Source organism: Canis lupus, chromosome 14 (genome assembly GCF_048164855.1).
Source record: "Canis lupus baileyi chromosome 14, mCanLup2.hap1, whole genome shotgun sequence".
Lineage (NCBI taxonomy): Eukaryota > Metazoa > Chordata > Mammalia > Carnivora > Canidae > Canis > Canis lupus.
In genome coordinates this window covers 13,454,124-13,469,541 of record NC_132851.1, presented here as the reverse complement: position 1 = coordinate 13,469,541, position 15,418 = coordinate 13,454,124, and the positions used below count along the sequence as shown (strand labels likewise).

At 31.9% G+C, this 15,418-nt stretch overlaps 1 long non-coding RNA gene across 1 annotated transcript in view; it reads right to left on the bottom strand.

Moving 5' to 3' along the window:
• Positions 1-496: 496 nt before the first annotated feature.
• The window catches only part of LOC140603728 (uncharacterized), a 210,868-nt gene continuing 195,946 nt past the window's right edge, over positions 497-15,418 (bottom strand). Inside the window, exon 6 of the long non-coding RNA XR_012006700.1 lies at positions 497-2,041. This is a non-coding gene — a long non-coding RNA (uncharacterized lncRNA). The remainder of the gene's footprint in view (positions 2,042-15,418) is intronic.

Sequence of the window (15,418 nt, the reverse complement as noted above, 5' to 3'; positions counted from 1 at the left end):
CTTAACACTAATATCAGTGAATAGTTTTTTTAACCATTTAAGTCACTCATGGTAATAGCATGAAGGGTTACTCTTAATTAGAATACTTATAAAGATATGAGGGACAAAGATAGGGAAGCAGAATAAGACCAAACAATAAATAAACATATGTAAAGTGTGAAATTCTAGTTCAATGCTTCTGTTCACATTTCTACTCTAAAATTCCAACTAACCTGGCTTGCTTTTTTTCCCCTTTTTTCTTTCTTTTCTTTTTTTCTTTTCTTTTTTTCTTTTCTTTTTTCTTTTCTTTCTTTCTTTTTTCTTTCTTTCTTTCTTTCTTTCTTTCTTTCTTTCTTTCTTTCTCTCTCTCTTTCTTTCTTTCTTTTCTTCTTTCTTTCTTTCTTTTTCTTTCTTTCTTTCTTTCTTTCTTTCTTTCTTTCTTTCTTTCTTTCTTTCTTCTTTCTTTCTTTTTTTCTTTCTTCTTCTCTCTTTCTTCTTCTTTCACCTTTTAATGGATATAAGTAGCTAGACAACAAGGCTAAAATGGCCATCAGAGAGTACTGTCTGGTAGCCTATACCATAGATACTTCAGAAATACTTTAATTGGTGAGGAATGAGTATCTTCCTCCATGGTAACATTTAATTCAGGTCTGAAGGAACTTACAAATAAATGTAGTTGGGCTATAAAACTTTCTCCAAAATACACGATAAAATATAGTGACCAAGCAAAAGTTTAAAAATTTGTAATAGTTTTACTTTAAATGAAGCAAAAATTGGGAATTAATAAAAATAGAATAGCAAATAAAATATTTGTAAAATACTATAAATTCTGATCCAATAATTATCCAAATGAAAGGAGTCATTATTCTAAGGGTTTAGTATCATGATAGTAAATGACATGCTGGTGAGTATAAGACCATGTTACCATTATTGAAAACTTGTTATAAAATAATTACATCCACTGTTCCATCAGGATAGAATTTTTTATAAACAGAGTCCAGAAAAGCACAAAGAAATAAAAATAACTTGTTCTTCTTATAAAAACCTACATTAATGGGGATGATTCAGTCGATCATCTTTTGACATGAAGGAGAAAGCACTCATCTTATGACATTATTATTTTTCTCTTTATGCTAAATCGGTGTTTGAGTATAGACAAACTCAACAGGGAATGAGGTTGTTCTTTTTATATCTCTGCCTAGTTTGTAGGGAGCTGGAATCAAACCTGCACTAATCAAATCTACTTCTTCATTATGTTTAAGTATTAATCAATGTGGAAGTCCTTTGTCTTCAGACTCCTTGCTTAATATTTTCTGCATTGTGTTACAATTTCTGTGTGATTTTGAAATTTATCCGATATAGTAATGACAGAGGAAATGAAGAGAAAACCTTAAATATAAAAATACATAACTAAGTCCAAGAGTAACTCAAAATACAGGAAAACATGTTATCAGGCTTTCTGAAAACAGTAACAACAACAAAACAAAAACAACACTTAAGTAGCAAATGAAAGATTATTTTCTCTTTCTCATATTTTTTCAGAATTAATTAATTTTATTAAAAACAGTTTGGTTGCAATACTTCAATCTTGGCTTGATAATTATTTTTGTGCCATGGTTCATCAACAAATCTCACCTGTGAGCAGTTTTCCCCAAGGATAAATCTTACAAAATTATAGTACAATATCAAAATCAGGAAATTTATATGGGTACATGTTTGTATATAATTTTACATTATTTCATCATGTGCAAATTTAGGAAAGATGTATTTCAATTAGGATATAGATCTGTACCATCACCACCAATATTGCCCTCATACTACCCATTTATACTCATACTCCCCATCTCCCCAAAACAAGCATTCCTAACTACTAAACCAGTTTTTCTCTCTCAGTTTTCCTTTTGAGAATGCTATATAAATAGAATTACAGGGGCGGCCCTGGTGGCGCAGCGGTTTAGCGCCGCCTGCAGCCCGGGGCTTGATCCTGGAGGCCCGCGATCGAGTCCCATGTCGGGCTCTCTGTATCATGTCTGCTTCTCTCTCTGCCTCTCTTTCTCTGTCTCTATGAAAAAAAAAAAAAAAAATCTTAAATGGAATTACAATATGACCTTTGGAAAAGGCACAGTGTCCTTGTCACCCATTAGAGATTTTGTGTGTAACAGTAGTTAGTTTGCTTTTATTGCATGAATATATCACATTTAATTTAACTACTTTTCTATTAGGGACATTTTGTTTCCAAATATTGGCTATTACAAATAAAATTGCTGTAAACAATCCTATCAGGATTTTATGTGAACATAAACTTTTGTTTCCCCAGGATAGATATCAAGGAGTACTATTGGTGAATTGTGTGGCAATTGTGTTTGGTTTTTCATAGAACTACCAAACTATTTTTCATAGTGGTAGCATCCTTCACATTTTGACAAAAAAAGTATGAGATATGGTGTCTTCTCATCTTGATCAGTATTTACATCATCACTATTAAAAATATGTAACTGCTCTAATAAGTACACACTGATTTAATATGGTTTTAATTTGAATTTGCCTAATGGCTTGTGATGTTAAACACCTTTTTATGTGCTGATTTGCAACCCATATATCCTCTTCAGTGAAATGTCACTTGATCTCTTTAATTTTGTTCATTTTTTTTTAATTTTGTTCATTTTCTAATTTTTTCATTATTGAGTTTTGAGAATATGTTCTACATATAAGTCTCTTATCAGATATGTGGTTTGATAATATTTTCTTCAAGTTTGTATCTTGTCTTCCACTCTCTTTAACAAAATAGTCCACATCATAAAACTTCCAATTTTGAAAAAATCCAATTTAATATTTTATTTTATTTTATTTATCATGTCTTTTTTGTCATATCTAAGAACTCTTCACCAAGTCCTAAGTCGTCAAAAACAAAGTAAGTCTAAGAAACTGTCACTGTCAAAAAAGAGCCTATGGAAGTATGACAACTAAATAAAATGTGGCTTCCTAGGTGGGATCCTGGAAGACAAAATAAAAATAGATAATACTTAAGGAAATCTGAAATAAAATATAAATTCCAGTTGATAATCTATTAATATTTATATCATCTATCAATATTGGTAATTAATTGTAACAAATATACTACTGTATAGAACATTTAAGTTGAATTCCTTTAATTCAGTGTATTCAAATAGTCCTCTAAGAGTTACTTAACTAGATCATCAACCTCCCAAATACATGAGGTTCAAAGTCAGAGGGCACCTGGGTGGCTCAGTTCTTTGACTGTTGGCCTCTTGATTTCAGCTGCAGTCATGATCTCAGAGTTGTGAGATTGAGCCCAGTGTCCAGATGGGTATGAATTCTGCTGAGGATATTCTCTCTCCCTCTCCCTCCATCTCTCTCCACTCATCCTTCCCCTCTCTTAAAAAAATAAAAATATAAATAGATAAAAATCTTAGGAGTGACATCTCCTCCTTCCTCTTAGCTCATGAATGTGACTATTTTGCTATATGAACTGTAAATCTGTACTTTCCCTTACACTCCCATAACTAACCATCTATAAGCCTTTATTCTCTCCAAGGTTTATTTTCAAAAATAAGAAATTGTCATATTAATATGTAAGGCATGAGATTTAAGATCAGACACAGACTGAATTAAAATAATGTTCCTATGTACTAGCTAAATTCTTGGTACTATTGGCTGAAATGTTTGTCTCCCAAATTCATTTTTTTAGATCTTAACCCCCAATGTGATGGTATTAGGAGGTTAGGCTTTGGTAGGTGATTAGGTCATGAGAGCTACACTCTGGTGAAAGATATTAGTCCCTTTTAAATGAGACCCTGAAAAGCTGCCTTACTCCTTCCACCATGTGAGGATCCAAGGAGTTGGCAGTCTGCAACCTGGAAGATGTCCTCCATCTGAACTCAACAATGTGCACACTCTTATCTCAGACTTTCTGTCTCCAGAACTAAAATACATAAGTTTCTGTTGTTCATAAGCCATTCAATCTATGGCACTTTGTTACAGCAGCCTGAACTAAGATACTTGGACATGTTGCCTAATATACTTAAACTCAGTAATTCTATACATATAAATGAAAAAAATGTACATCATATTGTTATAAAGATTAAATGAGGGTCCCTGGGTGGCTCAGCGGTTTAGTACCTGCCTTTGGCCCAGGGTGTGAGTCCTGCATCAGGCTCCCTGCATGGAGCCTGCTTCTCCTTCTGCCTGTGTCTCTGCTTCTCTCTCTTTCTCATGAATAAATAAATAAAATCTTTTTTTAAAAAAAGATTAAATGATACTGTATGTGAAAGTACCTAGCATATATATTGGCCCCTACATAAATTTCCTTAGTACCACTTGCTATCCTATACAGCCAGTTTTAATGTTTACCACATCCTTTTGAGGACAGTATAGTCATCTATGTTTTTTTCCTCTACCCAGCTTCATGACTTATATCTGGACTAATTTACATGAGATACATCTCTAGAATTGTCTGAAATTAATATACCCCTTGGAGAACTATCAGAGCTAATTAAGTCTAGATAAGGACATTCAGTATATTTAATAAGAAAGCCTCACTTTTTGCACCGTAAGGACAAATATTTAGTTTACATAATCATCTAATCTAAAGAGATGATTGCTTTGGGACAAGAATATCCTAGATGTGGTATTTTTGCCAAGACAGAAAAATATATAGTACACATAATAATTAATAATGACAGCATCAACAGCTGTGATAGTGACTACTGGGCTAACTAACAGGAGCCATTTAGATTATGGAAGAGTAAAGTGCCTGGCTGGGTTAGATAGTAGAGCATGTGACTCTTGATCTCAGGGCTTGTGAGTTTTAGCCCCATGTTGGGTGTAGAGATTACTTAGAAATAAAATCTTTAAAATTCCATGAAATATCATATATATATATATATAAAAAACACCCCAACATTTTCAAAATACATTGCTTAATAATTGTACAGAATGTCTATCCAGTTTAAAATGTCATGTGCTTTTATTGCTTTGATTTATTTATTTATTTGATTTATTGCTTTGTGATCATTTGACAACTGAACATTAATCTTTTTCAGAGTTTCTCTTAACGTAAAATTCAAAAGAAGGAAAAAAAAAGAAAGAAATTCAGATTCTACTTTAGATTTAAGTAATAATAAAAAAAATATTTAAGTAAGAAGAACGCTCTAATTTAATCATTTAATTATTTGCGGTCATTCAAACCAAATGCTTATCTTGCATTATTTCACTTGATATCTTTAACAAAAGGAACTGTTAACTGAAATCTGTTCTCAAACACTTAATTTATTATCTTATTTTTAAATTTGAGTGTCACATATTGTTAACATTTTTTGAAAGTATTTTTTAAATGTTTAATGAAAATGTATCTTCTTCTGTGATATGAAGATAGTATACCTGTTTTTTTTTTTTTTTTTTTTTTTTTTTTTTAGTTGTGGCCTTCTTAAGCACGATTCAACAGCGATTCAACAGTATCTTTCTGAGTTACTATCTCAGGAAGTCAGATTTTCTCCATTAACTCCACTATAGAAAGCAAACTCTGAATATGGAACATTACAAAATTAAAGGTGTATCAATTAAACCTTTTGAATTTTCCATTATAACCCAAGAAATCTTTTAAGAATTGTATTGATTTATTTGAGAGAGAGAGAGAGAGAGAGAGATAATAAGAAGAGAGCAAGCGAGTCTGAGCCGGGAGAGGAAGGGCAGAGAAAGTGGGAGAAGCAGTGAAGAGCCTGACATTGGGGTCAATCCCAGGACACTGGGATCATGACATGAGCCAAAGACAGATGCATAACTGACCAAGCCACACAGGTGCCCCCTCAAGAAACATTTGACTAAACTATTTCATATTAAACCTCAAAGAAGGAGCACTAATGTTAATTTTCAACTTCTATGTTAATGGAGGGGTTCTTGTCTCAGTCACCTAACCTGTCTGGAACCATGGCATTGTTCCTTCCCAAAACCTAAAAATGATTAAAGAAACACTTAGTAGTTAGTGTGAAGGTGTTAATTCAACAGGTGATTTAAAAATTAATTTGAAGTAAACGTACTCCTCACATCATTGCTTACAGGTCTCAAAGGAGCGAGACAGGTACAATTAGAGTATTAGTGTTTGAAATTCTATCTTTATAAACGTGCATAATACTCAATCAACAAATATTTTAAAAGTTTGCTCCAATAAGCAATGACTGATGAAGCCTGTTAGAGAATACAAAATTGAATTTTATATGGACTCTAGTCCTGATCTTTCATATGTCTGGTTTTTATTTTTTTTATTTTTTATTTTTATTTATTTATGATAGTCACACAGAGAGAGAGAGAGAGGCAGAGACACAGGCAGAGGGAGAAGCAGGCTCCATGCACCGGGAGCCCGATGTGGGATTTGATCCCGGATCTCCAGGATCGCACCCTGGGCCAAAGGCAGGCACCAAACCGCTGCGCCACCCAGGGATCCCATATGTCTGGTTTTTACCCCAGTTGTTAGCAAGAGTAAAGAAATACAAATATTCACTTGTATCCCTTTCAGCTTTGTACCTCTTGTCTATCCATTTAGCCACTTTCCCTGAATTAAGTGTATTTCCTCCCCACACACCATTGGTAAATTTTACCCCCCACCACTCATGTCCTGTCCTCATAATATTTCTGGAAGTTTCTATGTCTTCCTAGTAAAAGACTAGGCATTCTAAACAGCTATCTGACATGAAGTCCTTCTAAGGGTTTTATCATTCGCTATCTTGCTAAAAAGCATGTTAGCAATTATAGCTCATGGGCATAAAAGACAATCTTGCTCACAGTAGCATTTTGATATTATACAACATATTAGATATCTTCATCAGACTTCTTCTATACATCAGTGATATTAACTAATATCAAGCTTTACTATTAGTTTTTAAGTATGCAAAAATTATGTGGCACAAATGAAACGGGCAAGTCCAGGACATCCAACTTAGCACCACAGTATTTTTCCTTCTGTCATCAGGCTACTCTGATGTAGGCTAACAGATGGCATCCATAAATGAGATGTGTAATCACCTCATCTACACGGGGGCCATGGAAAATAATTTTAAACTCAGATATTTATACAAGTCCCATGATATTTTCAGAGATATTCTCTCCAAGAGTTCTTAGATTCCAGATTTTTAACATTAAATAATTTGAGACTAAAAAAAAAAAAAAAAAAAACAAAAAACAAAAAAATAAATAAATAAATAAATAAATAATTTGAGACAAGTAGGTCCATTTTGTTGAACGCATTCTACACATAGAGACTATCATCCTAGCAAAAAACATATAAGTTATCCAACAGGAAGTGTGTCATAAACATGTCTACAAAAAGATTTACAGATTAAGCTGTCTTACTATTTTCTTGTGAGTGTCTTACCCTCAGAATTTCAAAACAACTTTAACCATGGTATCACCTCACTTAAAAAAAAAAAAAAATTCTTCCCAATTTGCCATTAAAACAAATAAAAACAGGGCAGCCTAGGTGGCTTAGCGGTTTAGTGCCACCTTCAGCCCAGGGCATGATCCTGTACACCCGGGATCAAGTCCCACGTCAGGCTCCTTGCATGGAGCCTCCTTCTCCCTCTGCCTGTGTCTCTACCTCTCTGTCTCTCTCTCTCTCTACTCTCTGTGTCTCTCATGAATAAATAAATAAAATCTTAAAAAAAAGACAAATAAAAACAAAACAAAGCAAAATTTATTTTATGATATTAAATGTTCTTAAAAGAGTTTAGTTTCCTGTTCTCCCACTTTGTGCAATACAGTTTTTTACTGAATTTTCTTATGGAAATTCACTATAAATATTTTCTTCCTGTGTGTTCCTTATACATGCTATCTTTGTGAATGTAGGGGCTTTAGAGAAAATAAATACAAGTGAATATAATTCTAATAAAATGTTTTCCAATATTTAATAAACCATTCAATGATTTTATTTTCTGTTTAAGCATCAAATACCAACCTTATTTCTGCCAACAGGAGTAATTATTTAAAAATATTTTGGTTCATGACTGACTTATTGCACTTAGCTTAATATTCTACAAGTTGATCCACTGCTTGCATATGGCAGGATTTCCTTCTTTTTCAAGACTGAATAATATTCCTCTGAATGCATATGCCACATTTTCTATCCAATCATCTGTTAATAGACATTTATTTTGTTTCTATATCTTGGCTACGGTATATGGGATGCAATGTACATGGGAGTGCAGATATCTCTGACTTCATTTCTTTTGTATATTTATCCAGAAATGTGATTGCTATATCATATGATAGTTCTATTTTAAAATTTTAAGAATCTCTGTTTTCCATAGTAGCTGCACAATTTTATATTCCCACTAACACTTCTAAAAGTTCTATTTTTTTTTTTCCTTCTTTGAAGTGGGCTCCATGCTGAGTATGAACTCATGACCTTAAGATCAAGACCTGAGCTAAAATAGAGTTAGACATGTAACTGACTGAGCCACCCAGTGCCATTAAAGGTTGTAATTTGTATGCATCTTTGACAACAATTGTTATTAGTTTTTCATAACACCTATCCTAACAGATGTGAGGTGCTATTTTATTATGGTTTTGATTTGCATTTCCCTGATGCTTTAGAACATGTTTTCAATGTACTATCTTTACATGATGACTATTTGCATGTCTTACTGGGAGAAATGTATATTCAAAATCATTTTCCATTATTGCTAGGATTATTAATTTTTTTTTGCTACTGATTCATAGGAGTTACCTGTATGTTTTAGATGGTAATTCCTTATCAGATATATGGTTTAGAAATATTTTCTTCCATTTTGTAAATTGTCTTTTTACTCTGTTGATTGTTTCCTTTGCTGTACAGAAGTTGTTTAGTTCAACATAATTACACTTGCCTAATTTATTTTTGTTGCTTGTGCTTTTAATGTCAATCCAAGAAACCATGCTCTCTAATGTCAGGAAGCTTTTGCTCTACATTTTCTCCTGGGAGATTTACAGTTTCAAGTATTATATTTAAATCTTTAAATGATTTTGAGTTATTTTTGTTTATGGTATAAAAATAGAGGTCCACTTTGATTCTTTTGCATGTGGATATCCAGTTTTCCTAACAGTATTTATTGAAAACACTATCCTTTTCTTATTATATATTCCTAGCACCCTTGTTGAAGATTAATTAATCATAACCACTTATATAATGTATCTGAAATAGTAAAACTCGTAGACACAAAGAGTAGAATAGTGGTTGCCAGGAGCATAGAAGGTGAAACAGGAAGCTGCCATTCAAAAGATAGAGATTTAGTCATGCAAGATAAATAAGTTCTAGTGAAATGCTGTACAACATACTGCCTAGAGTTATTAACATTGCATTTTATTCAATATTTTAACTTAATTTGTTGAGAGTAGATCTCATGTTAACTTGCTCTTACTCTATTTAAAAAATCATTAAATGTGGTTCTATATATTTAAATGTCATAATTTTAGTGATATGTTATATTTGAATTTTAATTTTTTATTTAAGAATTTTTTTTCTTAGTACACTAAAAATTAAAAACCATAATGTCCTTTTTAGTTGAAATAGAACATTACTATTGAGAAAATACCCAGTGGCTCTATGAATGTTAATTTACATAATATGCATAATTTATTTAATCTCTCAACAAGCAATTCATTTGCTGAATATAATTTGTCTCAATTTAATAACTTCCATTGAATTACAGGTAAAATTTTCATGCCTATGGACATTTAGATTCTTACCATTTTTTGTTATTCTAGTGCTATATTTTTCAAACTTTAAACATATGGTAGACATTTTAAATGTTACCTTATAAAGATATATTAGGAAAAATCTTTCATTTATGACTTTTTAGTGAATACATATGTGAAATCATAATGGTTACATTTGGATACAGATTTAACTCAAAATATACTTAACGATTGATTTATTTTATTTTATTATTTATTTTAAAGATTTTATTTATTTATTCATGAGAGACACAGAAAGAAAGAGAGGCAGAGACACAGGAAGAGGGAGAAGCAGGCTCCATGCAGGGAGCCAGATGCAGGACTCGATCCCGGGACTCCAGGATCACACCCTAGGCCAAAGGCAGGTGCTAAACCGCTGAGCAACCAGGGATCCCAAATAATGGTTGATTTTTTTTAACTGAATGTAACCACTCAATAAAATGTAATTATCCTTAGGATCAAATGTTTAAAGATTATTTATTCATCTTATTAAAACAATATTTTACAGGTCATTATAGTTTTAAAGTAAGATGTTCTAGAATCAGTTATAAATCTTTTCATGTTTGCCTGGGGATATATCATCACATAACAATATACTTAAAATAATTTCAAGGCATATTCTTAAATCTTGTTGATTATGACAATGGAATGAAGATTTACACATGCACTTTTTTAGCAGAAATGTTTGTTTCAGGAGTCCCTCCTAGCTTTTCAAATAGTATTGAGTAACCGAAAGCAGTAAAGATTGTTACCCTTTCCTTTCTGCTCCTAAATATAAGCTTAGTGAAAAAATCTACTAAGTTTTTGTCTTCCTAATGAGAACAATATGAAAAACTAGGTAGACATACGGACACAAATACCAAACTTTTTAAAGAAAACGATAGATTCAGAAAAGTTGTAACATTTACATTATACTGAAAAAATTAAGTAGTTGAAGAAGAAAATTAATAGTTTGGCTAGCAACTTGTTGCCAGAATGTTGTAATTATGTTTTGTTTTATTTCTAAATTTTAAAATTTAAGTGGATTTGTATAGTTAGAATGGTCTCCCATTTATTTTGTCCATAAAAATTATAGTTAACTTCTATAAGACATGTCCAATTTACTAGGAAATAATTCTTATTTAAATAATCTTTTATTAGAGAGAAGTACAAGATTATTCTCTCAAATTTCATGTCATTTTCTAGAAAGTAATTAGGTTTTAATAAAAAGTGTATGGGCTTTAAACTTAAAATATTTCATATTTCATTTTTTTAAAATTTAGATTTGATTTGTTACTGATGTATTTATTATTATCTTCTTATTATTTTTTTAAAGTAAGCTCTACACACAAATTAGGGCTTGAACTCATGACCCCAACATCTAGTGTTGCATGCTTTGGTGACTGAGGCAGGTAGGTATCCCTAGTGATGTATTTATTTGAAGGCAGGTTTTTTGTTAAAAGATCTCCTTGGTTTAAATGTGATTATCCAAGTGAGATGCATAATAGCTAATAGACCAATATACGGAGTTATCAATAAATGATAGTGTTGTTTTAATGTATTAAGTTTTGCTGAGCTAATATGTTCTGTGTTATTTGGAATAATTCTTTCCTGAAATTTGTGGAAAGAATAATTGATAGAAATAAAAATTTTTAAACTCAAAAAATTATATTAAAATGCCAGTAGACTTGTTTTCATTTATCTTAAATTTCAGTTTTCACAGATATGTGTTTAATCATATGTTATAATTCCATTATGAATAATATGCATACAGGTACACACATATATGCATTATGTGTATGTACATTGAATAAGCCATTTGCATTGCCCATTATTAATTTGATGTAATTATATAACCTTGGTAGAAAACTTAGGCAAATCTCATGTATTTTATATGTACTTCTTTAAGCAAACATATCTGTTTTCACTTTCTGTTACAAAAGTTGAGTTGCAACGAGAAACATATTAATTAGCATATCCAGTCCAAGATAGCGATCAATGTCTGAAGTTGATTCAACATTCCATCTTCTTCCCAAATGTAAGCCTGCTTCAGGTTTGAAGTCTGCTTACAATTTCTCCTACATTTCCACACTATGTCTACTTCTGAGAGATGTGTTTTTGTTTTTTGTTGTTTTTGTTTTTTAATAACGTCAGGTCTTTTAGAGGAGATTTAGAGGAAGATTTAGAGGGAGATTTAGAGGAATGCTAAGATTTTAATTGCAGATGTTCCTTTTTCTGTGGGCTGAACTTGTACTCTGTGGGCATGGCAGAAGTTTACCATTACGTTTTTCATGGAATCACTAGAGATTCCTGATGGCATGCCTCTCCAACTGACATTATTCTTACCCTCATTTAACTCTTGCTGGTTGTTGTTTATAACTAATCTAGTTCCAGCATTGTCTCTCAACTTTTTGCTGCTGGAAATGTTCCTTGTACTTAAAGGGACATATATGACAGGATTTAATGTGTCCTGATCTCAGTTCTTTATTCTGTGTGCTATACATCTTATCTACAGACCAAGGCAAAGGAATTGGGAAATAGATATTAAAAACAAAACAAAACAAAACAAAAAAACAAAACAAAACAAAAACTATTCATGCTTTGGAAAACTCTGTGAGTCCAAGAAAGCCCATAACACTTCCTTCTATCTTGTTTCATGGATGGACTTTCTTAGGTATGGATTCAGCACCAATCTTCTCTGTGTCTCAATGACAGGAGTATATTTCAAAGCACTTTGGAAGCTTTTCTTACTAAAGCAGAGGTTAGAATTAGTACACTTACTTCTCCCACTATGTGGGATGCCTAACAAACATGACAAGGCAATAGCTGCCTCCAATATATTTCCTTCTCTTCCCTTCACTAGAGGTCTTTTATACTTAAAATGATGAAAGGAATTGAGGGTTCAGGAAGTGGGTTCTCAGACATTTCCCATTCTGCAAATAGTGATCTGGTTTTGAAATTTCACATTTTTTGAAATTGTGGACTATTTATAAACAGTTTCATATGTTACTATATTTCTTTAAAAATAGGGTGTAAGTTTTCCATATCAGCACATAGAGATCCTCACTTCTTTGTAACAGCTGTAGAGTTTTCATTATATGTGCACATATTTAATCCATACTCTACCAATCATATTCTATTTCAAATTGTACGTCTTAAAAAATGCTTGAATATTTTTATGTATAAAGTCTAAGTGTTCCGGATTACTCTAGGTTAATTTCCTAGAACTGGAGAATCTATGGGTCAAAAATTAGCATCTGTTTAAAATATTAATAAGTATTTGATAATTCTTCCACATTGTATATCATCAAAATATACAAACATGAGCAATATTTGCCAGTAACAAATTCAACAAACTATCACACACATGGTGTGTCATCAAATTGTGGAGGCTTGCCAATCTAGTAAATAATTTCTATGTAGAAAATTACTCTTCTAATTTAAGTTTCCTTTATCAGAAATAAGTTGGGGATATTTTCATGTATTTTAAAGTAAATAGAAATATCTGTAAACTGTATAGTTGTGTAATTTATCCATTTAATTTTTACCAATGCATTTTTGTAATTCATACTGCACAGTAAGAATGTTTATTATATTAAAGAGATAAAGTGTTTGCTATATGTATTGTCTGTATATTCCCCAATATATCAGGCACTTTGGGCTTTATTCACACATATTTTTTCTTTGGGTATATGTCAAATCTATTACTTTTGGTTTAATCTTTAGTAGATTTTAGAACTACAAAATAATGTTTAGATAATAAATACTATATGTAAATAAAACTACATAAATATATAAAATGTATAAAGTTGTTTTATATATATGTATATATTTAAACACTAATAGTACTCAAAAAACAAGAATTGTTGTACGAAATATTCATAAAGAGTTAAGAGTCTTCATGTTCTGTCTCCCTTTCTGATATTTCCTACCCATTTCTTCTTTCTTCCCTTCTATTCCCTTTCACTATTATTTATATTCCCCAAATGAATGAGACCATAAAATGTTTGTCCTTCTCTGATTGACTTATTTCACTCAGCATAATACCCTCCAGTTCCATCCACGTCGAAGCAAATGGTGGGTATTTGTTATTTCTAATGGCTGAGGAATATTCCATTGTATACATAGACCACATCTTCTCTATCCATTCATCTTTCAATGGACACCGAGGCTCCTTCCACAGTTTGGCTATTGTGGACATTGCTGCTAGAAACATCGGGGTGCAGGTGTCCCAGAGTTTCATTGCATCTGTATCTTTAGGCTAAATCCTCAGCAGTGCAATTGCTGGGTCATAGGACACTGAGGGGGGTACTTGACGGGATGAGCACTGGGTGTTATTCTGTGTGTTGGCAAATTGAACACCAATAAAAAATAAATTTATTACTAAGAAAATTAAAAAATAAAAAACTAATCCCAAAATATTCATAAAGATGTAGTTTTCTTTCTTCCAGATGGCTACCCAGTTGGAATTAATGGCCGTTAGGTTGATATGTTTTAATGTAAATTAAGCATTTTGAAATATATTTTACTATCTGGTAGAGTGAGATCTCTTTATGCTATTCTTTTCTTTTCAAACTTTCCATGCAAACTGTTTATATGTTACATATTTACTTGTCCACATCAAATTTGAGAACAGTTAGCTAATCAACATTGAAAGAGTTTGCCTACCTACTACTTTTAGAAGAATCATTAATTTTAAACATGTCTAGGGAAAAAATACTTATTACACTGAAGATAAATGATGTAGTCAGATGAAGACTGAAAGTAAACGTTGATTCTAGCAAGATTCCTTAACAGGAGCCTCATGAAATGAAGTGGATCAGAGACAAAGGTAAGAGAGAGAATACTGACTATTTTCCTCCCCTTGATCTATTAATATACTTAAACAATGACCTATCAATATATGCAATTATGCACACATCAGTACATGAAATATACTTACAAAAATTATTTTTAAAGCATATATATATGTGCCTGTGTGTGGTGTGTGTTTGCAGTGAGAATGGTGGATAGTAGTTCAACATGTTATTAGCTGGAAGCTTGATTTTAATGCATAGAAAATGAGTAAACATATGCAAACATACATATATACTCTACATATTTATATATACACACACTATTATACTTAATATTTATATTAAGTATAAATCTGTTGTATATAGATATGTATAATTTACATAATTTTACCTAATTTTCTGTGGAGTGTAACCAAAATATCAGGCTATTATCTATCATCCATAGATATATTTTGAGGTTCAAATGAGTAATTGCAATAGGAATGGGATAACAAGAAGATCCTGTGTGTCATAAGGGAAATAATATTTGCTGAGTTCTCATAGCATAATAATACAAAAGAGAATTTGATTCCTTGGAAAAGGAAAACCTTCCAAGTTCCCCATTCTGCTATTTTCAAAGAAGACACAAAATTATATACTATTTTCATCAGGTTAATACTGTGGTAATTGTTGGGGCTATCAGGGGAAACTCATAAGGGCCATGCTTATGGAACAATTGTGGGTCTCTGTTCTGCTACCACAGACTTTTTGTAAGTGCCAGTCACAAGGTGAGAAAAATGTCTTCAACTAATAGACAAAGATATGGAAGATGAGAAATGGAGAGAGACGTGAGACCTAGCAAGAGAGAGATTTAGGGATGACAAATTAGACTACTAGTAGGAAATGTATGTATTTTAAAATTTTAGTATGTAATGAAAGTGCCTTTTTCTTGATATCATATC